Source organism: Prionailurus viverrinus, chromosome X (assembly GCF_022837055.1).
Source record: "Prionailurus viverrinus isolate Anna chromosome X, UM_Priviv_1.0, whole genome shotgun sequence".
Lineage (NCBI taxonomy): Eukaryota > Metazoa > Chordata > Mammalia > Carnivora > Felidae > Prionailurus > Prionailurus viverrinus.
Genome location: NC_062579.1, coordinates 46,189,638 through 46,216,374, shown reverse-complemented (window position 1 = coordinate 46,216,374; position 26,737 = coordinate 46,189,638). Strand labels below are relative to the sequence as shown.

General features: G+C 49.4%; 1 protein-coding gene across 1 annotated transcript in view; it reads right to left on the bottom strand.

The window, feature by feature from the left end:
- The window catches only part of NBDY (negative regulator of P-body association), a 72,209-nt gene that overhangs the window by 29,772 nt on the left and 15,700 nt on the right, over positions 1-26,737 (bottom strand). The gene's annotated exons all lie outside the window — the stretch shown is intronic.

The window sequence follows — 26,737 nt, the reverse complement described above, 5'->3', positions numbered from 1 at the left end:
ATCTTTGTTTCTTTTCCCCCGCCTCCTTCTTTCTTTTCTTTTCTCTCTCTATGGATGAGGCCGAATAGTCTCGCTTCCTGGTCAATGTTTATTTTTTCTTTTTCTACGCCCCTGTCATCTATCATTTTGTATGTGCTCTTGCATCAGCACCGCCTCTACCATGTGTTTACTTGTAGCTGGGGTTTCTGGTTTTTTGATTTTTGATTGTTTTTAGTTTTCTGTTTTTTGTTTTTCTTTGTTTGTTTGTATTATTTGTTTGTGTGTTTGCGTGTTTTTGTTTCCTGATTGTCTGTCCTGTTTGTTTGTTTGTTTGTTTGTTGGTTTTCCTTTCCAGGACTACTTCAAGGAACAAATCAGCACACCAGGTGGAGGGTCCAAAACATCACTACGAGTAGGGAAATAAAATAACCAAAGTCACAACAACAGAGAGCAAGAAACACTCTCCAAAAACAACCTCCTGAAGGGTAAGGCCCTTCAGTATATGACGCCCCCTTTAATATAGCAGTGCTTGCATGTGCAGAGTGTGTAACAAACTTTTAAAACTCGTAAGGGACAGAAAACTAGCCAAAATGACGAGACGGAAGAATTCTCCTCAAAAGAAATTCCAGGAAGAAGTGACAGCTAAAGAATTGATCAAAACAGATATAAGCAACACAACTGAACAAGAGTTTAGAATAATAGTCATAAAATTAATCGCTGGGCTTGAAAAAAGCATAGAAGACAGCAGAGAATCTATTCTACAGAGATCAAGGGACTAAAAAATAGTCATGCTGAATTAAAAATGCTATAAATGAGATGCAAAATAAAATGGAGGCGGCCACAGTGCGGACTGAAGAGGCAGAGGGGAGAATAGGTGAATTAGAAGATGAAATTATGGAAAAAGAGGAAGCTGAGAAAAAGAGAGAGAGAAAAAAATCCAGGAGTACAAGGGGAGAATTAGAGAACTAAGTGATGCAATCAAATGGAACAATATCTGTATCATAGGAATTCCAGAAGAAAAAGAAGAGAGAGAAAGGGGCTGAAGGTGTACTTGAACAAATCATAGCTGAGAACTTCCCCGATCTGGGGAAGGAAACAGGCACTGAAATCCAAGAGGCACAGAGAACTCCCTCCAGACGTAACTTGAATCGATATTCTGCATGACATATCATAGTGAAACTGGCAAAATACAAGGATAAAGAGAGAATTCTGAAAGCAGCTAGGGATAAATGGGCCTTAACATACAAAGGTAGGCACATGAGGGTAGTAGCAGACCTATCTACAGAAACTTGGCAGGCCAGAAAGGAATGGCAAGAAATCTTCAATATGCAGCCAAAAATCCTCTACCCAGCAACACTGCCATTCAGAATAGAAGGAGAGATAAAGGTTTTCCCAAACAAATAAAAACTGGAGGAATTCATCACCACTAAACCAGCCCTACAAGAGATCCTAAGGGGGACTCTGTGAGTGAAATGTTGCAAGGACCACAAAGTACCAGAGACACCACTACAAGCATGAAACCTACAGATCTCACAATGACTCTAAACGTGTATCTTTCATTGAAAACACTGAATGTAAATGGACTAAACACTCCAACCAAAAGACATAGGGTATCAGAATGGATAAAAAAACAAGACCCATCTCTTTGCTGTCTATAAGAGACTCATTTTAGACCTGAGGATACTTTCAGGTTGAAAGTGAGGGGATGGAGAACTATCTATCATGCTACTGGAAGACAAAAGAAAGCTGGAGTAGCCATACTTATATCAGACAAACTAGACTTTCAATTAAAGGCTGTAACAAGAGATGAAGAAGGGCATTATATAATAATTACAGGGTCTATCCATCAGGAAGAGCTAACAATTATAAATGTCTGGGCACCGAATTTGGGGGCCCCCAAATATGTAAAACAATTAATCACAAACATAAGCAACCTTATCGATAAGAATGTGGTAACTGCAGGGGACTTTAATACTCCACTTACAACAATGGACAGATCATCTAGACAGAGAAATAGTAAAGAAACAGTGGCCTTGAATGATACATTGGACAAAATGGACTTGACAGATGCACTTAGAACTCTACATCCCAAAGCAGCATAATATAGTTTCTTCTCGAGTGCACATGGGACATTCTCCAAGATAGATCACGTACTGAGTCACAAAACAGCCCTTCATAAGTATAAAAGACTTGAGATCATACCATGCACACTTTCAGACCACAACGCTATGAAACTTGAAATCAACCCCAGGAAAAAGGATGGAAAATCTCCAAAAGCAAGGAGGTTAAAGAGTGTCCTACTAAAGAATGAATGGGTCAACCAGGCAATTAAAGAAGAAATTAAAAAATATATGGGAACAAGTGAAAATGAAATCACAACACTCCAAACCCCACCACTACTTTGCTGGTTTTATGGATGTCCTCAGCATTGACCAGACTGGGGTGAATTTCTATTTGTGATTGGAGGTGCTAACCTGGGAACAATTGGTGTCATCATCAACACAGAGAGACACCCTGGTTCTTTTTATGTACTTCATGTGAAATATGCCAATAGCAACAGCTTTGCCACCAAGCTCTCCAACATTTTTGTTGTTTGCATAGGCAACAAGCCATGGATCTCTTCCTTGTGGAAAGGGTACCTGCCTCACTATTGCTGAAGAGAGACAGGAAACTGGCAGCCAAATAGATCAGTGGGAAAAACGGTTTCTAGGTGATATGATTGGATGTCTTTATACTTAAAGATACTACAGCAAGATAAAAAAAAATTACTTTTAATGTAAATGGACAGTACTTCAATCATAAGGCATATTGTTGCAAAATGGATAAAAAAGTGATATCCATTTATATGCTGCCTAGGAGAGACACCTTTCTTTATATTTTTAATGTTTATTTGTTTTGAGAGAGAGAGAGAGCAAGCATGTGCAGAGGAGAGGCAGAGAGACAGGGAGAGAGAATCCCACTGACAGTGCAGAACCTGATATGGGGCTCGAACTCACAAACTGTGAGATCATGACATTAGCTGAAATCAAGAGTCAGATGCTTAACCAACTGGCTACCCAGGCGTCCCCAAGAGATACATTTCTGATGTAAGTACACATGCAGATCGAAAATGAGGGTATGGAGAAACATTTATAATACAAATGGATGCCAAAAGAAAGCCAGGGTAGCAATACTTATATTGGACAAAATAGACTTTAAAACAAAGACTCTAGGAAGAAACAAAGAAAGATGCTCTATAGTTACAAAGGGGGCAATCCAACAAGAACATACAAAAATTACAAATGTACATTTACCAAACATGGGAATAACAAAATACATAAAATGCTTCATAACAAACATAAAGGAACTAATTGATAGTAGTAAAATCATAGTAGGGGACTTTAATACTTCACTTACATCAATTGATCATCTGAACAGAAAATCAAAAGGGAAACAGTGGGTTTGAATGACACACTGGACCAGATGGACCCAAATTCAGAACATTCCATTGTAATACAGAATACACATTATTTTCAAGTACACATGGAATATTCTTCAGACTATATCACATATTAGGCCACAAAACAAGTTTCAAAAAAATGAAAAATATTGAAGTCAGTTTAGACCACAAGGCTTTAAAACTAGGAATCAACCATGAGAAAAACGCTAAAAAGATCACAAATACATGGAGGTTAAATAACATGCTACTAAACAGTGAATGAGAACACCAAGAAATCAAAGATAAAGTTAAAAATTACATAGAAGTGAAAATGAAAATACAACAATCCAAAAACAAAACAAAACAAAACAAAACAAAAACAATGATCCAAAGTCTTTGGGATGCAATAAAACAATAAAAGTGGTTCTAAGTGGGAGGTTCATAGCCAAATAACAGCAATATAGGCCTATTTCAAGAAGCAGGAAAAAATATCAAACAACTTAACGTTACATCTGAAGGAGATACAAAAAGAACAACAAACAAACCCCATACCAGGAGAAGGATGAAAATAATAAAGATTAGAACAGAAATAAATGATATAGAAAGAAAAAGATAATATTAAATATCAATGAACTAAGAGCTGGTATCTTTTTTTTTTTCCAACGCAATCCTTATTTATTTATTTATTTATTTATTTATTTATTATTTTAATATGAAATTTATTGTCAAATTGGTTTCCATACAACACCCAGTGCTTATCCCAAAAGGTGCCCTCCTCAATACCCATCACCCACCCTCCCCTCCTTCTCACCCCCCCATCAACCCTCAGTTTGTTCTCAGTTTTTAAGAGTCTTTTATGCTTTGGCTTTCTCTCTAACAAGAGCTGGTATCTTGAAAAGATTGACAAAGGTGATAAACCTTTAGCCAGACTCATGAAAAAAAAAAAAGGATTCAAATAAAATCAATAGCGAGAGAGGAAAAATAACAACTGACACCACAGAAATACAAAAGGTTGTAAGAGAATATGAAAATTATATGCCAAAAAATTGGACAATCTGGAAGAAATGCATAAATTCCTAGAAACATACAACCAACCAAACTGAAGTAAGAACAAATAGAAAATTTCAACAGAACAATTACCAACAATGAAGTTGAATCAGTAATCAAGAAACTAACAAGAAACAAAATCAGGACCAGATGGCTTCAGAGGGAAATTCAACCAAACATGTAAGGAAGAGTTGATACCTATTCTTAGCATGCTTTTCAAAAAAAAAAAAAAAAATAGAAGAGGAGGGAAAACTTCCAAATTCATTTTATGAGGTCAGCATTACCGTGATACCAATACCAGATGAAGCTATCACAAAAAAGGAGAACTACTGGCTAATGTCCCTGATGAATATAGATGCAGAAATTCTCAATAAAATACTGACAAACCAAATGCAACAATATATTTTTTTAAAAAATCATTCAAGATGATCAAGTGGGATTTATTCCTGGGAGGGTGGTTCAATATTTGCAAATCAATCAATGTTATCCATCCCATCAGAAAAAGAAAGGATGAAAACAATACAATCATTTCAGTAGCCGCAGAAAAGCATTTGAGAAAGTACAACATCCATTCATGATAAATACCTCAGGAAAGTAGGTTTTGAGGGAAGATACCTCAACATAATCAGGTTTGTATATGAAAAACACATAGCTAACATCATGCTAAATGGGGAAGAAATGAGAGCTTCCCCCCTAAGGTAAGGAACAGGACAAGGATGTTCAGTTTCACCACTTTTATTCAACATAGTACTGGAAGTCTTAACAATCTGACAACAAAAAGAAATAAAAGGCAAACATATTGGTAAGGATATACTAAAACTTTAACTATTTGCAGATGATATGATACCCTGTATAAAAAACCCCAAAGACTCCAGGAAAAAACAAAAACAAAAACAAAAAACTCCTGGAACTGATAAATGAATTAAGTAAAGTTACAGGATACAAAATCAATGTGCAGAAATCTGGTCCATTTCTCTGCACTTATACTGAAGCAGCAGACAGAGAAGTTAAGAAAACAATCTCATTTATGTTTGTACCAAAAATAATAAAATTCCTAAGAATATAATTAGCCAAAGATGTGGAAGACATGTACTCTGAAAACTATAAAACACTAATGAAAGAGATTGAACATGACACAAAGAAATGGACAGATATTCCATGTTTATGGATTGGAAGAACAAATTCTGTTAAAATGTCTACACTACCCAAAGTAATATACACATATAATTCACTCCCTATAAAAATAACAACAATGTTTTTAACAGAACTACATCAATCGTAAAATTTGTATAGAACCACAAAAATCTGGAATAGCCAAAGCAGTTGTGAAAAAGAAAAACAAAGTTAGAGGTATCAGAATTCCAGATTCCTAGTTACATTACAAAGCTGTGAAATCAAAGCAGTATGGCAGTGGCACAAAAATAGAGACATATATCAATGGAAAAGAATAGAAAGGCCAGAAATGCATCCACAATTAAATGGCTGATTAAATTCCAATAAAGTAGTCAAATATATGCAATGGGAAAATGATAGTCTCTAACCAGTGGTGTTGGGAATACTGGACAGCTGCATGTAAAAGAATGAAAATGGACCACCTTCTTACACCATAAACAAAAATGAACTCAAAACGGATTAACAACCTAAATATGAAACCTGAAACCATAACAATCATAGAGGATACACACAATAATTACTCTGACATTAGTCATAGCAACATGTTTCTGTGCATGTCTCCTGAAGCAAGGTGGGGGAAGCAAAGAAACTATTGGGAATATATCAAAATAAATAGCTTCTGCAGAGTGAGGGAAACAATAAAAAAAAAACCACTAAGAATCAACCCATTGAATGGGGAAAGACATTTGCAAATGACATATCTGATAAATGGTTAGTATCCAAAAGACATAAACAATATACAACCCAACACCAAAAACACAAATAATGCAATTAAAAATGGTAAGAAGACATGAACAGAAATGTCTTCAAAGAAGACATCCAGATGGCCAACAAAAACATGAAAAAAAAATGCTCATCACCACTTATCAGGGAAGTACAAATTAGAAGTACAATGAAATATCACCTCACACCTGTCATAATGGCTAAAATCAACAACACAAGAAACAATAGATTTGGAAAGAATGTGCTGAAAAGGAAACACTTGTGCCCTATTGGTAGAAATGCAAACTGGTGGAGCCACTTTAGAAAACAATGTGGAGGTTCCTCAAAAAGTTAAAAATACAACTACTTTATGATCCAGAAGTTGAACTACTAAGAATTTACCCAATTAATACAAGTACACTAACTCAAAGGGATACATGCACCCCAATGTTTATAGCAGCATTATTTACAATAGCCAGGATATGGAAGCTACCCAAGTGTCTGTCAATTGATGCATGCATAAAGAAATTATATAATATATAGTGAAATATTATTCAACCATAAAAAAGAATGTAATTTTACCATTTATAAGGACATGAATAGAGCTAGACTTATCAAAATAAGTCAGAGAAAGACAAATAACATATCATTTCACTCATATATACAATGTAAGAAAAAAACAAATGAGCAAAGGAAAAAGAAAGATAAACCAAGAAACAAACTCTTAATTATGGAACACAAACTGATGGCTACTAGAGGTGAGGTGAGTGGGAGGGTGAGTGAAATAGGTGATGCGTATTAAGAAACACACTTATCATTTAAAAATAATAATAATAAATGAAGTGGCAAAACAAGATAGGCATACAAATTTGTAAGTAAGAAATCAAACTGTCATTTTTGGAGATGACTTGATAATACGTAAAGAAAACCCTAAAGGGGCATCTGTTAAGTGTCTGACTCTTGATTTCAGCTCAGGTCATGATCTCTCACTGTCATGATATGGAGCCCCACATAAGGTGCCATGGTGAGCAAGGAGGCTGCATAGGATTCCCCTTTCCCTCTCTGCCCCTCCCCCACTCACGCTTACTTTCTTGCTCAAGTTGAATAGATATTAAAAATATGTTTAGATATTTATTTTTGAGACAGAGAGAACACAAGCAGGGGAGGGGCAAAGAGAGAGAGGGAGATGCAGAATCTGAAGCAGGCTCCTGGCTCCAAGTGGTCAGCACAGAGCACAGGGCCTGACATAGGACTTGAACCCGTGAAATGTGAAATCATGACCTGACCTAAAGTCAGACCTTTAACCAATTGAGCCACCCGGGGGACCCATTTAATGAATATTATTTTTAAAAAGAAAACTCTAAAAACATCACCAAAAAAGTATTAAAACCAAAAAGTTCAGTAAATTTGGTAACTATAATGTTAATATATGGAAATCAGTTGTTTTCATACACTAATAATGAACAAGCAGAAAGACAGATGAAGAAAACAATCCCAATTACAGTTGGACTAAAAAGAATCAAATTACCTAGGAATATATTTAACCACAGAGACAAAAAATCTACACTATAAAAACTGTAAGATATTGATTTAAACATTAAAAATAATTAAATGGAAAGACATACTATGTTCATAGGTTAGGAGATTAAATTGTTAAAAATTTTATATTATTAAAAGAACACTAGCGATTCAATGAAAAATGTAACAGTGGTCTTTTTCACAAAACTGCAGCAAATGATACTGTATTTTATGTGGAGCAACAAAGACATTGAACACCCAAAACAATCTTGATGAAGAAAAAAATCTGTAAGTTATCAAAACAGAGATTACAATATAAACTAAAAGTAATTGTAATAAAATTGTATGATGCTGGAATGAGAACAGAGATGTAGATCAATTGAGAATGATAAGGAGTCAGAAAAAAAAAAAAAAACAATACTAAAGTCCCACCCAATGTGAAGAATGTGGGTTTGTATGTCCATTTCTTTTTGCTTCTCCCAAGAGCTTGAGTCAGGAAAAATGGGGTAGCGTGAGAGGAAGGGAAAAGGCCATCATAGTGTGCAGCCTCGTGGTCAGTGGTCATTTGGCCCTGTGTATTGGGTGGTCAGCTTGGACCCTGTTGACTGGTTTGTTTCTATTGCTCTTGTTCTTCATTCCATGTTGTAGGGTATGTTTTCCCCTGTGGTTTTCTGGGTTTGATGCTTTGTAGTCTGAGTGTGGTGTGGCTTTTCCTGTTGTGTGTTTCAAGGGGGTTTTGGTTTTTGCTTCTTTGCTTTCCATTTTCTTTGTTAGGGGGTTTTCTTGTTGTTGTTGTTACTGTAGGGTTTTTTCTTGTTGTTGTTGTTGTTGATGCTGATGATTTTGTTTGTTTGTCCTTACCTGAGTAGGATGAGGACCCAGACCTGAGGTGGTGGTTTGAAGGGGAAGGGGGCGGGGTAGGCATTCTGTTGGCTTTCATTCGTGGAGCCATACTGCCATCAAGTGGAAAATGTTTCTGTCCAAGGGAGCTGCATGGGCTCAAGTCCTGGGGAAAAGCTCAGGAGTGGGAAGGAGATGACCTTGTGTATATGTGTCAGTTGCAGGAAGCAGTGGGGGCTGGTGTGGGGGAGGTGTCTGCAGAAGGGGGGGGCAGGGTGTGTGTGTGTGTGTGTGTGTGTGTGTGTGGTTTGTCCTGAAACTGCATTGGATCCCTAGCTCCTGGCCTTCCCCTCACCTGTGTGCTGGATCCGAGATTCCACCCCGGCTCCAGGGCTGAGGAAGGCACTCAGAAACCCCAGGGACAGCCTGAGATGGCTGAGCCCTGGAGTTGCCTAGGACTGCCAAGCACCAGAGTCCCGGCCCCAGAATCTCCAAAGGCCCCCGCTCCCAGTGTGGAAAGGGGCCTCCTGATGCCTGAGTGCCCCAGCATGGCACCCACCTACTCAGCACAAAGGACACCAGAGGAAACGTCCCCAGGTCCCTGCATTCAGGGGGTGAGTAGCTTCTCCTGGACCCATCCCAAAATGGCTGACAGGGAAGCTCCGCCCCCTGGGCTGCTTGGTCTTGGGGCTGCCTGCTGTGTCCCCAGAGCCCTTAGAGTTCCTGCTTCCCCGCTGGGTCCCAGTGGCAGTCACACTTCCCTCTAGGCCTCTGACCCCTCATGTGGAAAACCTGGCTTGGGCAGAGCCCAGACAACCCAGCAGCACATCCTTGCTGACCCCTGTGGCTGCCAGAAGGCAGGTTGCTGCTGCCTGGGCTTTTCAGAGACGGTTTCCGCTGGATGGCACTGTGGCTCCAGATATGGCACTCACCCCCTTTCCCTGCCCCCACTCAACCTTCCTCTCCCTGCATTTGCTGTCAAACACAGAGAAGGGAACAACAACAACAAAAATCATTCATCATCCCCTTCCATCCTCCTCCTGTTCCTCCTGCTCTTGTCTTCCTCTTCCTCCTCCTCCACCTCCTCCTCTTCCTGCTCCTCCTCCTCCTCCTCCTGGTCCTCCTCCTCCTCCTCCCTAGCCCCTGGCCGCTCCTGCTGCTCCTTCAGGCCAAGGATCACCCATATCACCTCTGGCTGCTCTCCAGGCCAGCTTGACCACTTTGGGGGCAAAGCTGCAAAGGTAGCTAGGCTTTTTTTGTTCTTTTTCTTTAAGTATTTTTGTGTTAATTCCAGTTAGTTAACATGCAGTGGTACATTGGTTTCAGGTGTACAATATAGTGATTCAGCATTTCCATACATCACCCTGTGCTCATCAGGGCACGTGCACTCCCTTAATCCTTATCACCTATGTCATCCAACCCCTCCACCCCCTCCCCTCTGGTAACCATCATTTCTCTATAATGAAGAGTCTTGTTTCTTGATTTCTGTATCTCTCTGTCTCTGCCTCCCACTCTCTCCCTGTCTCTCTCTCTCTCTGTCTCTCTCTGTCTCTCTCTCTCTCTGCCTCCATACTCTTTCATTTTGTTTTGTTTCCCTAAATTACATAGAGGAGTGAAATCACATGGTACTGGTCTTTCTCTGACTGACTTATTTCGCTTAGCATTATACTCTGCAGCTCCATCCGTGTCCTTACAGACGGCAAGATTTCATTCTGTTTTTATGGCTGAGTAGTGTATAGTCCATAGTGTGTGTGTGTGTGTGTGTGTGTGTGTGTGTGTGTGGTGTGTGTGTGTGTACACCCACGTTCTTTATCCATTCATCAGTGGATGGGACACTAGGGCTGCTTCCGTATCTTGGCTATTGTAAATAATGCTGCTAGAAACATAGGGGTGGGGTGCACGTATCCCTTTGACTTAGCGTTTCTTGTATTCTTTGGGTAAATACCCAGTAGTGCGATTGCTGGATCCTAGGGTAGGTCTGGTTTTACCTTTTTGAGGAACCTCCATACTGTTTTCCACAGTGGCTGTACCAGTTTGCGTTCCCACTGACAGTGCAGTGCAGGAGTGAGCGTTCCATTTCCTCCACGTCGTCGCCAACACCTGTTGTGTCTGGTGTTCTGGTTTTTCGCGAGGCTTTTCTTGACTCTGCTCATCCTATTGGTTCACCGTGAACACAGGGGACCCTCAAGGGATGCCAGCAGTGGGCTTGCAGATTGTTTTCTTTGAACCTTCAGACCCGCCCTGGCCTCGTGTTTATCTGCACTGCACCTGCTCCTTGGCAGCAGCAAACTCCCTTCTCCTGAAGCCTCCTGCTTTAGTGGGCCAAAGATTGGGCCAGAGGCGGCCAGGTCCCACAGGGGTCCAGAACCTGTTGACCCATCCTGTGGAACGGGGTCTTGCCCAGTGTCCCAAGGCTCCGAGGGCCACCAGCTACGTCCCAACACACACAGGCACACACGCGCACGCACACACACGCATGCATGCACGGCTTTATTCGGGTAGACCCTCCTGGGCAGGCACCCACACTCGCACAGAGGGACACTCTGTGCGAGGAGGCTCAGTGGGCCCGACTGACGCCCTTCCTTGTTCCTTTTTCTTCCTCCTTACCCCTTTCCGTTTGGCCTCCCACTTCCCAGTTGGGTCCAAGAGCATAGCAAAACAGGCCTCTCTCTGGACAGGGCTCAACCCCTGCCCTGAGTGGCTGAGACTTTGCCTTGGCTGATGACTCTTCCCCTAAGAGGCCCCTGCTGGTTCCACCTGTCCAGTTGGGGCGCAGTGCCTTTTGAGATCACATTCATTCTTCTCTTCCGCTACAGTTCTTTCTGTGCTTGCAGTTTGCTCTCTCCACTTTGGTCTCCTTACTCTCACTCCTCTTCTGGCACTTCTTGCTCTGTGGATGTCCCCAGAATAAAAACTGTACTTGTCCTGTGGAAGTGAAAATGGCCGCGTGGATCGGGGGAGCAAGGGACATCCCCTTACAACCATCCCTTTATTACCCTGGGAGAGTAAGGCATCCCTCACGTCCCTTGTCCCCTACATCCCCTTTTTGTGAACCTAGTGGTGTTTTCCCTGGGTGCCCTCCTACCCTCTCTTTGCCCTGCGTGCATACGCCCAGGCCCTTTGGCCCTTTGGCCCTTTGGAGTGGGCCCCTTACATACTCAAGGTGTGGCTCAGCGTCTCCTTTTGCCCTCTGCAGGCCCTACAGGCGGACCTCTGGGTCAGAACCCAGCGGTGGCACACAGGAAGGCACCCCTTTGACGACAGGCTGCCTGGCGGTGGGCCCTGTCCTGGCCAGGCAGCTTGTAGCTTGTGTCTCCTTGTCATTCCTCCTGTCTGTTACCCCCACAGTGAGGCGGGCCTAGGCTGCATCCACATCCACCACAACATTGGCCGTGGCAAGGTGGATGGTGGTGACATTCTGCTTCTCTCTGTTCCTTTCCCTTTCTATGCTGAGCCCACTGCTGGGCGGGGGCGGGGGCGGGGAGCTTGGGGCGGAGGGGGGCGGGTGGCGTGGGGGAGAGGGGTGCTGCGGCAGGCTGTGGGGCAGGCTGTGGGGCGCTGTTGGTGGTGATGGGTGGGGAGGGGTGTGCTAGGGGCTGGGCGGTGTGGGGGCGGCGGCGGCGGGTGGGTGGGATGCGGTGGCGGGTGGGTGGGATGCGGTGGCGGGTGGCATTGTGTTTGGGGGGGGTGGGGGGTGCGTGAGGGGGAACCAGTGGTCCATGGATCCTCCTGTCACCTCTGATCTTTGGTGTGGGGCGGTGGGGGTTGGGGGGCCCTGGTATAGCAGAAGGCCGTATAGAGGTGCAACGGTGTCCCTTCTTGGACCCTTGGTGGAGGTCACGCTCATCCTTGAAACACATGACCCAGAGGTTACTCTGCAATGAAACAGCATCATGAACCCAAGACTTGCAAAATACCTCGTGGCTTTCCATTCCATGCAGTTCTTCTTCTGACCCAAGCTCTTAAAGTCAACGCTTGAACCGGTTGGAGCCTCTTCAAGTTGTGCCCTCCTTCCCCTTGTTCTCAGTCCAGTCGCCTGACCCGGCCCGATACGGGTTTCAGTGTGTGCCTACAAGCTGTGTCCTGCATTTCCACATGCGGCTGGGAGGGGCGTGCGGGGGGCTGGGGGTCGGGGCTAAGGAAAGCACACAGGCGAGCACCCACTCCCGCCACACGCTCGGGTACACACGGGGCCACACAGGCACGCACCCAGGCATGCACCGTAGATGCAGACTGAGCATGCTCACACAGGCACACACTCACTCACACAGGGTCAGGGACGCACGCATTCCCGGGTGGGCTCTCAAAGAGGGACCTGCAGCCAGGCAGTCTTGCGTTGCATGAGTTGGTCATCTGTGAGCAGGTCTGCCCAAGCGAGGGGTGTGAATCTGGAGCCTCGCTTGTTTACCCAGATAGATGGGGACTCCCGGTTGGAGGAGAGTCAGTGGCCTTCCTCCACAGAATGGGGGGGCCCCCCGTGTGGGGCCGGGCCGTGTGACTCGGGGATGTTGGATGGCCTTGCCAAGGCCCCTCCCTGTGTGAGAGCGAGGGCTGCCTGCCCAGAGCCAGTGCTTATGTGAGTGCTTGGTTCCCCGTTCTGGGGGGCCTCCTGGATGTAGCCCTGTGGTTGCAGGTTCGGGCCAGCCACTTCTGGCTGCTTTGTCCGGCCAGCCCAAGGTGCTGGTGACCTCAGCCTGTAGCTCCAGGCCCTGGGGAGCAAGGGCACCAGTGACTTACCGGCCCGCGTGGTGGCTGCCGGCTTGTCCAGGAGGGGTCCTATTGGAGATAAACCCTCAGGCAGGGTCACAGAGGCGGGTTGATGTGTCTTTTGCCCTTTGCTTCTCCCAAGAGCTGGAGCCAGGAAAAATGGGGTAGGATGAAAGGAAGGGGAAAGGCCTGCATGTTGTGCAGCCTCGTGGTCAGTGGTCATTTGGCCCTGTGTACTGGGGTGGTCAGCTTGGACCCTGGTGGCTGCTTTGTTTCTATTTCCCTTGTTCTTCATTCCGTGTTGTGGGGTGTGTTTTGCCCTGTGGTTTTCGGGGTTTGATGCTTTGTGGTCTCTTTGAGTGTGGTGTGGGTTTTCGTGTTTTGTGTTTCAAGGGGGTTCTGGTGTTTGCTTCTTTGCTTTCCATTTTCTCTGTTAGGGGGTTTTTCTTGTTGTTGTAGGGTTTTTTTCTCGTCGTCCTCCTCCTCGTGGTCCCTGTTGTTGTTGTTGTTGTTGTTGTTGTTGTTATTCATTTTGTTTGTTTGTCCTTACCTGAGTAGGATGAGGACCCAGACCTGAGGTGGTGGTTTGAAGGGGAAGGGGGCGGGGTAGGCATTCTGTTGGCTTTCATTCGTGGAGCCATACTGCCATCAAGTGGAAAATGTTTCTGTCCAAGGGAGCTGCATGGGCTCAAGTCCTGGGGAAAAGCTCAGGAGTGGGAAGGAGATGACCTTGTGTATATGTGTCAGTTGCAGGAAGCAGTGGGGGCTGGTGTGGGGGAGGTGTCTGCAGAAGGGGGGGGGCAGGGTGTGTGTGTGTGTGTGTGTGTGTGTGTGTGTGTGTGGTTTGTCCTGAAACTGCATTGGATCCCTAGCTCCTGGCCTTCCCCTCACCTGTGTGCTGGATCCGAGATTCCACCCCGGCTCCAGGGCTGAGGAAGGCACTCAGAAACCCCAGGGACAGCCTGAGATGGCTGAGCCCTGGAGTTGCCTAGGACTGCCAAGCACCAGAGTCCCGGCCCCAGAATCTCCAAAGGCCCCCGCTCCCAGTGTGGAAAGGGGCCTCCTGATGCCTGAGTGCCCCAGCATGGCACCCACCTACTCAGCACAAAGGACACCAGAGGAAACGTCCCCAGGTCCCTGCATTCAGGGGGTGAGTAGCTTCTCCTGGACCCATCCCAAAATGGCTGACAGGGAAGCTCCGCCCCCTGGGCTGCTTGGTCTTGGGGCTGCCTGCTGTGTCCCCAGAGCCCTTAGAGTTCCTGCTTCCCCGCTGGGTCCCAGTGGCAGTCACACTTCCCTCTAGGCCTCTGACCCCTCATGTGGAAAACCTGGCTTGGGCAGAGCCCAGACAACCCAGCAGCACATCCTTGCTGACCCCTGTGGCTGCCAGAAGGCAGGTTGCTGCTGCCTGGGCTTTTCAGAGACGGTTTCCGCTGGATGGCACTGTGGCTCCAGATATGGCACTCACCCCCTTTCCCTGCCCCCACTCAACCTTCCTCTCCCTGCATTTGCTGTCAAACACAGAGAAGGGAACAACAACAACAAAAATCATTCATCATCCCCTTCCATCCTCCTCCTGTTCCTCCTGCTCTTGTCTTCCTCTTCCTCCTCCTCCACCTCCTCCTCTTCCTGCTCCTCCTCCTCCTCCTCCTGGTCCTCCTCCTCCTCCTCCCTAGCCCCTGGCCGCTCCTGCTGCTCCTTCAGGCCAAGGATCACCCATATCACCTCTGGCTGCTCTCCAGGCCAGCTTGACCACTTTGGGGGCAAAGCTGCAAAGGTAGCTAGGCTTTTTTTGTTCTTTTTCTTTAAGTATTTTTGTGTTAATTCCAGTTAGTTAACATGCAGTGGTACATTGGTTTCAGGTGTACAATATAGTGATTCAGCATTTCCATACATCACCCTGTGCTCATCAGGGCACGTGCACTCCCTTAATCCTTATCACCTATGTCATCCAACCCCTCCACCCCCTCCCCTCTGGTAACCATCATTTCTCTATAATGAAGAGTCTTGTTTCTTGATTTCTGTATCTCTCTGTCTCTGCCTCCCACTCTCTCCCTGTCTCTCTCTCTCTCTGTCTCTCTCTGTCTCTCTCTCTCTCTGCCTCCATACTCTTTCATTTTGTTTTGTTTCCCTAAATTACATAGAGGAGTGAAATCACATGGTACTGGTCTTTCTCTGACTGACTTATTTCGCTTAGCATTATACTCTGCAGCTCCATCCGTGTCCTTACAGACGGCAAGATTTCATTCTGTTTTTATGGCTGAGTAGTGTATAGTCCATAGTGTGTGTGTGTGTGTGTGTGTGTGTGTGTGTGTGTGGTGTGTGTGTGTGTACACCCACATTCTTTATCCATTCATCAGTGGATGGGACACTAGGGCTGCTTCCGTATCTTGGCTATTGTAAATAATGCTGCTAGAAACATAGGGGTGGGGTGCACGTATCCCTTTGACTTAGCGTTTCTTGTATTCTTTGGGTAAATACCCAGTAGTGCGATTGCTGGATCCTAGGGTAGGTCTGGTTTTACCTTTTTGAGGAACCTCCATACTGTTTTCCACAGTGGCTGTACCAGTTTGCGTTCCCACTGACAGTGCAGTGCAGGAGTGAGCGTTCCATTTCCTCCACGTCGTCGCCAACACCTGTTGTGTCTGGTGTTCTGGTTTTTCGCGAGGCTTTTCTTGACTCTGCTCATCCTATTGGTTCACCGTGAACACAGGGGACCCTCAAGGGATGCCAGCAGTGGGCTTGCAGATTGTTTTCTTTGAACCTTCAGACCCGCCCTGGCCTCGTGTTTATCTGCACTGCACCTGCTCCTTGGCAGCAGCAAACTCCCTTCTCCTGAAGCCTCCTGCTTTAGTGGGCCAAAGATTGGGCCAGAGGCGGCCAGGTCCCACAGGGGTCCAGAACCTGTTGACCCATCCTGTGGAACGGGGTCTTGCCCAGTGTCCCAAGGCTCCGAGGGCCACCAGCTACGTCCCAACACACACAGGCACACACGCGCACGCACACACACGCATGCATGCACGGCTTTATTCGGGTAGACCCTCCTGGGCAGGCACCCACACTCGCACAGAGGGACACTCTGTGCGAGGAGGCTCAGTGGGCCCGACTGACGCCCTTCCTTGTTCCTTTTTCTTCCTCCTTACCCCTTTCCGTTTGGCCTCCCACTTCCCAGTTGGGTCCAAGAGCATAGCAAAACAGGCCTCTCTCTGGACAGGGCTCAACCCCTGCCCTGAGTGGCTGAGACTTTGCCTTGGCTGATGACTCTTCCCCTAAGAGGCCCCTGCTGGTTCCACCTGTCCAGTTGGGGCGCAGTGCCTTTTGAGATCACATTCATTCTTCTCTTCCGCTACAGTTCTTTCTGTGCTTGCAGTTTGCTCTCTCCACTTTGGTCTCCTTACTCTCACTCCTCTTCTGGCACTTCTTGCTCTGTGGATGTCCCCAGAATAAAAACTGTACTTGTCCTGTGGAAGTGAAAATGGCCGCGTGGATCGGGGGAGCAAGGGACATCCCCTTACAACCATCCCTTTATTACCCTGGGAGAGTAAGGCATCCCTCACGTCCCTTGTCCCCTACATCCCCTTTTTGTGAACCTAGTGGTGTTTTCCCTGGGTGCCCTCCTACCCTCTCTTTGCCCTGCGTGCATACGCCCAGGCCCTTTGGCCCTTTGGCCCTTTGGAGTGGGCCCCTTACATACTCAAGGTGTGGCTCAGCGTCTCCTTTTGCCCTCTGCAGGCCCTACAGGCGGACCTCTGGGTCAGAACCCAGCGGTGGCACACAGGAAGGCACCCCTTTGACGACAGGCTGCCTGGCGGTGGGCCCTGTCCTGGCCAGGCAGCTTGTAGCTTGTGTCTCCTTGTCATTCCTCCTGTCTGTTACCCCCACAGTGAGGCGGGCCTAGGCTGCATCCACATCCACCACAACATTGGCCGTGGCAAGGTGGATGGTGGTGACATTCTGCTTCTCTCTGTTCCTTTCCCTTTCTATGCTGAGCCCACTGCTGGGCGGGGGCGGGGGCGGGGAGCTTGGGGCGGAGGGGGGCGGGTGGCGTGGGGGAGAGGGGTGCTGCGGCAGGCTGTGGGGCAGGCTGTGGGGCGCTGTTGGTGGTGATGGGTGGGGAGGGGTGTGCTAGGGGCTGGGCGGTGTGGGGGCGGCGGCGGCGGGTGGGTGGGATGCGGTGGCGGGTGGGTGGGATGCGGTGGCGGGTGGCATTGTGTTTGGGGGGGGTGGGGGGTGCGTGAGGGGGAACCAGTGGTCCATGGATCCTCCTGTCACCTCTGATCTTTGGTGTGGGGCGGTGGGGGTTGGGGGGCCCTGGTATAGCAGAAGGCCGTATAGAGGTGCAACGGTGTCCCTTCTTGGACCCTTGGTGGAGGTCACGCTCATCCTTGAAACACATGACCCAGAGGTTACTCTGCAATGAAACAGCATCATGAACCCAAGACTTGCAAAATACCTCGTGGCTTTCCATTCCATGCAGTTCTTCTTCTGACCCAAGCTCTTAAAGTCAACGCTTGAACCGGTTGGAGCCTCTTCAAGTTGTGCCCTCCTTCCCCTTGTTCTCAGTCCAGTCGCCTGACCCGGCCCGATACGGGTTTCAGTGTGTGCCTACAAGCTGTGTCCTGCATTTCCACATGCGGCTGGGAGGGGCGTGCGGGGGGCTGGGGGTCGGGGCTAAGGAAAGCACACAGGCGAGCACCCACTCCCGCCACACGCTCGGGTACACACGGGGCCACACAGGCACGCACCCAGGCATGCACCGTAGATGCAGACTGAGCATGCTCACACAGGCACACACTCACTCACACAGGGTCAGGGACGCACGCATTCCCGGGTGGGCTCTCAAAGAGGGACCTGCAGCCAGGCAGTCTTGCGTTGCATGAGTTGGTCATCTGTGAGCAGGTCTGCCCAAGCGAGGGGTGTGAATCTGGAGCCTCGCTTGTTTACCCAGATAGATGGGGACTCCCGGTTGGAGGAGAGTCAGTGGCCTTCCTCCACAGAATGGGGGGGCCCCCCGTGTGGGGCCGGGCCGTGTGACTCGGGGATGTTGGATGGCCTTGCCAAGGCCCCTCCCTGTGTGAGAGCGAGGGCTGCCTGCCCAGAGCCAGTGCTTATGTGAGTGCTTGGTTCCCCGTTCTGGGGGGCCTCCTGGATGTAGCCCTGTGGTTGCAGGTTCGGGCCAGCCACTTCTGGCTGCTTTGTCCGGCCAGCCCAAGGTGCTGGTGACCTCAGCCTGTAGCTCCAGGCCCTGGGGAGCAAGGGCACCAGTGACTTACCGGCCCGCGTGGTGGCTGCCGGCTTGTCCAGGAGGGGTCCTATTGGAGATAAACCCTCAGGCAGGGTCACAGAGGCGGGTTGATGTGTCTTTTGCCCTTTGCTTCTCCCAAGAGCTGGAGCCAGGAAAAATGGGGTAGGATGAAAGGAAGGGGAAAGGCCTGCATGTTGTGCAGCCTCGTGGTCAGTGGTCATTTGGCCCTGTGTACTGGGGTGGTCAGCTTGGACCCTGGTGGCTGCTTTGTTTCTATTTCCCTTGTTCTTCATTCCGTGTTGTGGGGTGTGTTTTGCCCTGTGGTTTTCGGGGTTTGATGCTTTGTGGTCTCTTTGAGTGTGGTGTGGGTTTTCGTGTTTTGTGTTTCAAGGGGGTTCTGGTGTTTGCTTCTTTGCTTTCCATTTTCTCTGTTAGGGGGTTTTTCTTGTTGTTGTAGGGTTTTTTTCTCGTCGTCCTCCTCCTCGTGGTCCCTGTTGTTGTTGTTGTTGTTGTTGTTGTTGTTATTCATTTTGTTTGTTTGTCCTTACCTGAGTAGGATGAGGACCCAGACCTGAGGTGGTGGTTTGAAGGGGAAGGGGGCGGGGTAGGCATTCTGTTGGCTTTCATTGGTGGAGCCATACTGCCATCAAGTGGAAAATGTTTCTGTCCAAGGGAGCTGCATGGGCTCAATTCCTGGGGAAAAGCTCAGGAGTGGGAAGGAGATGACCTTGTGTATATGTGTCAGTTGCAGGAAGCAGTGGGGGCTGGTGTGGGGGAGGTGTCTGCAGAAGGGGGGGGGCAGGGTGTGTGTGTGTGTGTGTGTGTGTGTGTGTGTGTGTGGTTTGTCCTGAAACTGCATTGGATCCCTAGCTCCTGGCCTTCCCCTCACCTGTGTGCTGGATCCGAGATTCCACCCCGGCTCCAGGGCTGAGGAAGGCACTCAGAAACCCCAGGGACAGCCTGAGATGGCTGAGCCCTGGAGTTGCCTAGGACTGCCAAGCACCAGAGTCCCGGCCCCAGAATCTCCAAAGGCCCCCGCTCCCAGTGTGGAAAGGGGCCTCCTGATGCCTGAGTGCCCCAGCATGGCACCCACCTACTCAGCACAAAGGACACCAGAGGAAACGTCCCCAGGTCCCTGCATTCAGGGGGTGAGTAGCTTCTCCTGGACCCATCCCAAAATGGCTGACAGGGAAGCTCCGCCCCCTGGGCTGCTTGGTCTTGGGGCTGCCTGCTGTGTCCCCAGAGCCCTTAGAGTTCCTGCTTCCCCGCTGGGTCCCAGTGGCAGTCACACTTCCCTCTAGGCCTCTGACCCCTCATGTGGAAAACCTGGCTTGGGCAGAGCCCAGACAACCCAGCAGCACATCCTTGCTGACCCCTGTGGCTGCCAGAAGGCAGGTTGCTGCTGCCTGGGCTTTTCAGAGACGGTTTCCGCTGGATGGCACTGTGGCTCCAGATATGGCACTCACCCCCTTTCCCTGCCCCCACTCAACCTTCCTCTCCCTGCATTTGCTGTCAAACACAGAGAAGGGAACAACAACAACAAAAATCATTCATCATCCCCTTCCATCCTCCTCCTGTTCCTCCTGCTCTTGTCTTCCTCTTCCTCCTCCTCCACCTCCTCCTCTTCCTGCTCCTCCTCCTCCTCCTCCTGGTCCTCCTCCTCCTCCTCCCTAGCCCCTGGCCGCTCCTGCTGCTCCTTCAGGCCAAGGATCACCCATATCACCTCTGGCTGCTCTCCAGGCCAGCTTGACCACTTTGGGGGCAAAGCTGCAAAGGTAGCTAGGCTTTTTTTGTTCTTTTTCTTTAAGTATTTTTGTGTTAATTCCAGTTAGTTAACATGCAGTGGTACATTGGTTTCAGGTGTACAATATAGTGATTCAGCATTTCCATACATCACCCTGTGCTCATCAGGGCACGTGCACTCCCTTAATCCTTATCACCTATGTCATCCAACCCCTCCACCCCCTCCCCTCTGGTAACCATCATTTCTCTATAATGAAGAGTCTTGTTTCTTGATTTCTGTATCTCTCTGTCTCTGCCTCCCACTCTCTCCCTGTCTCTCTCTCTCTCTGTCTCTCTCTGTCTCTCTCTCTCTCTGCCTCCATACTCTTTCATTTTGTTTTGTTTCCCTAAATTACATAGAGGAGTGAAATCACATGGTACTGGTCTTTCTCTGACTGACTTATTTCGCTTAGCATTATACTCTGCAGCTCCATCCGTGTCCTTACAGACGGCAAGATTTCATTCTGTTTTTATGGCTGAGTAGTGTATAGTCCATAGTGTGTGTGTGTGTGTGTGTGTGTGTGTGTGTGTGTGGTGTGTGTGTGTGTACACCCACGTTCTTTATCCATTCATCAGTGGATGGGACACTAGGGCTGCTTCCGTATCTTGGCTATTGTAAATAATGCTGCTAGAAACATAGGGGTGGGGTGCACGTATCCCTTTGACTTAGCGTTTCTTGTATTCTTTGGGTAAATACCCAGTAGTGCGATTGCTGGATCCTAGGGTAGGTCTGGTTTTACCTTTTTGAGGAACCTCCATACTGTTTTCCACAGTGGCTGTACCAGTTTGCGTTCCCACTGACAGTGCAGTGCAGGAGTGAGCGTTCCATTTCCTCCACGTCGTCGCCAACACCTGTTGTGTCTGGTGTTCTGGTTTTTCGCGAGGCTTTTCTTGACTCTGCTCATCCTATTGGTTCACCGTGAACACAGGGGACCCTCAAGGGATGCCAGCAGTGGGCTTGCAGATTGTTTTCTTTGAACCTTCAGACCCGCCCTGGCCTCGTGTTTATCTGCACTGCACCTGCTCCTTGGCAGCAGCAAACTCCCTTCTCCTGAAGCCTCCTGCTTTAGTGGGCCAAAGATTGGGCCAGAGGCGGCCAGGTCCCACAGGGGTCCAGAACCTGTTGACCCATCCTGTGGAACGGGGTCTTGCCCAGTGTCCCAAGGCTCCGAGGGCCACCAGCTACGTCCCAACACACACAGGCACACACGCGCACGCACACACACGCATGCATGCACGGCTTTATTCGGGTAGACCCTCCTGGGCAGGCACCCACACTCGCACAGAGGGACACTCTGTGCGAGGAGGCTCAGTGGGCCCGACTGACGCCCTTCCTTGTTCCTTTTTCTTCCTCCTTACCCCTTTCCGTTTGGCCTCCCACTTCCCAGTTGGGTCCAAGAGCATAGCAAAACAGGCCTCTCTCTGGACAGGGCTCAACCCCTGCCCTGAGTGGCTGAGACTTTGCCTTGGCTGATGACTCTTCCCCTAAGAGGCCCCTGCTGGTTCCACCTGTCCAGTTGGGGCGCAGTGCCTTTTGAGATCACATTCATTCTTCTCTTCCGCTACAGTTCTTTCTGTGCTTGCAGTTTGCTCTCTCCACTTTGGTCTCCTTACTCTCACTCCTCTTCTGGCACTTCTTGCTCTGTGGATGTCCCCAGAATAAAAACTGTACTTGTCCTGTGGAAGTGAAAATGGCCGCGTGGATCGGGGGAGCAAGGGACATCCCCTTACAACCATCCCTTTATTACCCTGGGAGAGTAAGGCATCCCTCACGTCCCTTGTCCCCTACATCCCCTTTTTGTGAACCTAGTGGTGTTTTCCCTGGGTGCCCTCCTACCCTCTCTTTGCCCTGCGTGCATACGCCCAGGCCCTTTGGCCCTTTGGCCCTTTGGAGTGGGCCCCTTACATACTCAAGGTGTGGCTCAGCGTCTCCTTTTGCCCTCTGCAGGCCCTACAGGCGGACCTCTGGGTCAGAACCCAGCGGTGGCACACAGGAAGGCACCCCTTTGACGACAGGCTGCCTGGCGGTGGGCCCTGTCCTGGCCAGGCAGCTTGTAGCTTGTGTCTCCTTGTCATTCCTCCTGTCTGTTACCCCCACAGTGAGGCGGGCCTAGGCTGCATCCACATCCACCACAACATTGGCCGTGGCAAGGTGGATGGTGGTGACATTCTGCTTCTCTCTGTTCCTTTCCCTTTCTATGCTGAGCCCACTGCTGGGCGGGGGCGGGGGCGGGGAGCTTGGGGCGGAGGGGGGCGGGTGGCGTGGGGGAGAGGGGTGCTGCGGCAGGCTGTGGGGCAGGCTGTGGGGCGCTGTTGGTGGTGATGGGTGGGGAGGGGTGTGCTAGGGGCTGGGCGGTGTGGGGGCGGCGGCGGCGGGTGGGTGGGATGCGGTGGCGGGTGGGTGGGATGCGGTGGCGGGTGGCATTGTGTTTGGGGGGGGTGGGGGGTGCGTGAGGGGGAACCAGTGGTCCATGGATCCTCCTGTCACCTCTGATCTTTGGTGTGGGGCGGTGGGGGTTGGGGGGCCCTGGTATAGCAGAAGGCCGTATAGAGGTGCAACGGTGTCCCTTCTTGGACCCTTGGTGGAGGTCACGCTCATCCTTGAAACACATGACCCAGAGGTTACTCTGCAATGAAACAGCATCATGAACCCAAGACTTGCAAAATACCTCGTGGCTTTCCATTCCATGCAGTTCTTCTTCTGACCCAAGCTCTTAAAGTCAACGCTTGAACCGGTTGGAGCCTCTTCAAGTTGTGCCCTCCTTCCCCTTGTTCTCAGTCCAGTCGCCTGACCCGGCCCGATACGGGTTTCAGTGTGTGCCTACAAGCTGTGTCCTGCATTTCCACATGCGGCTGGGAGGGGCGTGCGGGGGGCTGGGGGTCGGGGCTAAGGAAAGCACACAGGCGAGCACCCACTCCCGCCACACGCTCGGGTACACACGGGGCCACACAGGCACGCACCCAGGCATGCACCGTAGATGCAGACTGAGCATGCTCACACAGGCACACACTCACTCACACAGGGTCAGGGACGCACGCATTCCCGGGTGGGCTCTCAAAGAGGGACCTGCAGCCAGGCAGTCTTGCGTTGCATGAGTTGGTCATCTGTGAGCAGGTCTGCCCAAGCGAGGGGTGTGAATCTGGAGCCTCGCTTGTTTACCCAGATAGATGGGGACTCCCGGTTGGAGGAGAGTCAGTGGCCTTCCTCCACAGAATGGGGGGGCCCCCCGTGTGGGGCCGGGCCGTGTGACTCGGGGATGTTGGATGGCCTTGCCAAGGCCCCTCCCTGTGTGAGAGCGAGGGCTGCCTGCCCAGAGCCAGTGCTTATGTGAGTGCTTGGTTCCCCGTTCTGGGGGGCCTCCTGGATGTAGCCCTGTGGTTGCAGGTTCGGGCCAGCCACTTCTGGCTGCTTTGTCCGGCCAGCCCAAGGTGCTGGTGACCTCAGCCTGTAGCTCCAGGCCCTGGGGAGCAAGGGCACCAGTGACTTACCGGCCCGCGTGGTGGCTGCCGGCTTGTCCAGGAGGGGTCCTATTGGAGATAAACCCTCAGGCAGGGTCACAGAGGCGGGTTGATGTGTCTTTTGCCCTTTGCTTCTCCCAAGAGCTGGAGCCAGGAAAAATGGGGTAGGATGAAAGGAAGGGGAAAGGCCTGCATGTTGTGCAGCCTCGTGGTCAGTGGTCATTTGGCCCTGTGTACTGGGGTGGTCAGCTTGGACCCTGGTGGCTGCTTTGTTTCTATTTCCCTTGTTCTTCATTCCGTGTTGTGGGGTGTGTTTTGCCCTGTGGTTTTCGGGGTTTGATGCTTTGTGGTCTCTTTGAGTGTGGTGTGGGTTTTCGTGTTTTGTGTTTCAAGGGGGTTCTGGTGTTTGCTTCTTTGCTTTCCATTTTCTCTGTTAGGGGGTTTTTCTTGTTGTTGTAGGGTTTTTTTCTCGTCGTCCTCCTCCTCGTGGTCCCTGTTGTTGTTGTTGTTGTTGTTGTTGTTGTTATTCATTTTGTTTGTTTGTCCTTACCTGAGTAGGATGAGGACCCAGACCTGAGGTGGTGGTTTGAAGGGGAAGGGGGCGGGGTAGGCATTCTGTTGGCTTTCATTCGTGGAGCCATACTGCCATCAAGTGGAAAATGTTTCTGTCCAAGGGAGCTGCATGGGCTCAAGTCCTGGGGAAAAGCTCAGGAGTGGGAAGGAGATGACCTTGTGTATATGTGTCAGTTGCAGGAAGCAGTGGGGGCTGGTGTGGGGGAGGTGTCTGCAGAAGGGGGGGGGCAGGGTGTGTGTGTGTGTGTGTGTGTGTGTGTGTGTGTGTGTGGTTTGTCCTGAAACTGCATTGGATCCCTAGCTCCTGGCCTTCCCCTCACCTGTGTGCTGGATCCGAGATTCCACCCCGGCTCCAGGGCTGAGGAAGGCACTCAGAAACCCCAGGGACAGCCTGAGATGGCTGAGCCCTGGAGTTGCCTAGGACTGCCAAGCACCAGAGTCCCGGCCCCAGAATCTCCAAAGGCCCCCGCTCCCAGTGTGGAAAGGGGCCTCCTGATGCCTGAGTGCCCCAGCATGGCACCCACCTACTCAGCACAAAGGACACCAGAGGAAACGTCCCCAGGTCCCTGCATTCAGGGGGTGAGTAGCTTCTCCTGGACCCATCCCAAAATGGCTGACAGGGAAGCTCCGCCCCCTGGGCTGCTTGGTCTTGGGGCTGCCTGCTGTGTCCCCAGAGCCCTTAGAGTTCCTGCTTCCCCGCTGGGTCCCAGTGGCAGTCACACTTCCCTCTAGGCCTCTGACCCCTCATGTGGAAAACCTGGCTTGGGCAGAGCCCAGACAACCCAGCAGCACATCCTTGCTGACCCCTGTGGCTGCCAGAAGGCAGGTTGCTGCTGCCTGGGCTTTTCAGAGACGGTTTCCGCTGGATGGCACTGTGGCTCCAGATATGGCACTCACCCCCTTTCCCTGCCCCCACTCAACCTTCCTCTCCCTGCATTTGCTGTCAAACACAGAGAAGGGAACAACAACAACAAAAATCATTCATCATCCCCTTCCATCCTCCTCCTGTTCCTCCTGCTCTTGTCTTCCTCTTCCTCCTCCTCCACCTCCTCCTCTTCCTGCTCCTCCTCCTCCTCCTCCTGGTCCTCCTCCTCCTCCTCCCTAGCCCCTGGCCGCTCCTGCTGCTCCTTCAGGCCAAGGATCACCCATATCACCTCTGGCTGCTCTCCAGGCCAGCTTGACCACTTTGGGGGCAAAGCTGCAAAGGTAGCTAGGCTTTTTTTGTTCTTTTTCTTTAAGTATTTTTGTGTTAATTCCAGTTAGTTAACATGCAGTGGTACATTGGTTTCAGGTGTACAATATAGTGATTCAGCATTTCCATACATCACCCTGTGCTCATCAGGGCACGTGCACTCCCTTAATCCTTATCACCTATGTCACCCAACCCCTCCACCCCCTCCCCTCTGGTAACCATCATTTCTCTATAATGAAGAGTCTTGTTTCTTGATTTCTGTATCTCTCTGTCTCTGCCTCCCACTCTCTCCCTGTCTCTCTCTCTCTCTGTCTCTCTCTGTCTCTCTCTCTCTCTGCCTCCATACTCTTTCATTTTGTTTTGTTTCCCTAAATTACATAGAGGAGTGAAATCACATGGTACTGGTCTTTCTCTGACTGACTTATTTCGCTTAGCATTATACTCTGCAGCTCCATCCGTGTCCTTACAGACGGCAAGATTTCATTCTGTTTTTATGGCTGAGTAGTGTATAGTCCATAGTGTGTGTGTGTGTGTGTGTGTGTGTGTGTGTGTGGTGTGTGTGTGTGTACACCCACGTTCTTTATCCATTCATCAGTGGATGGGACACTAGGGCTGCTTCCGTATCTTGGCTATTGTAAATAATGCTGCTAGAAACATAGGGGTGGGGTGCACGTATCCCTTTGACTTAGCGTTTCTTGTATTCTTTGGGTAAATACCCAGTAGTGCGATTGCTGGATCCTAGGGTAGGTCTGGTTTTACCTTTTTGAGGAACCTCCATACTGTTTTCCACAGTGGCTGTACCAGTTTGCGTTCCCACTGACAGTGCAGTGCAGGAGTGAGCGTTCCATTTCCTCCACGTCGTCGCCAACACCTGTTGTGTCTGGTGTTCTGGTTTTTCGCGAGGCTTTTCTTGACTCTGCTCATCCTATTGGTTCACCGTGAACACAGGGGACCCTCAAGGGATGCCAGCAGTGGGCTTGCAGATTGTTTTCTTTGAACCTTCAGACCCGCCCTGGCCTCGTGTTTATCTGCACTGCACCTGCTCCTTGGCAGCAGCAAACTCCCTTCTCCTGAAGCCTCCTGCTTTAGTGGGCCAAAGATT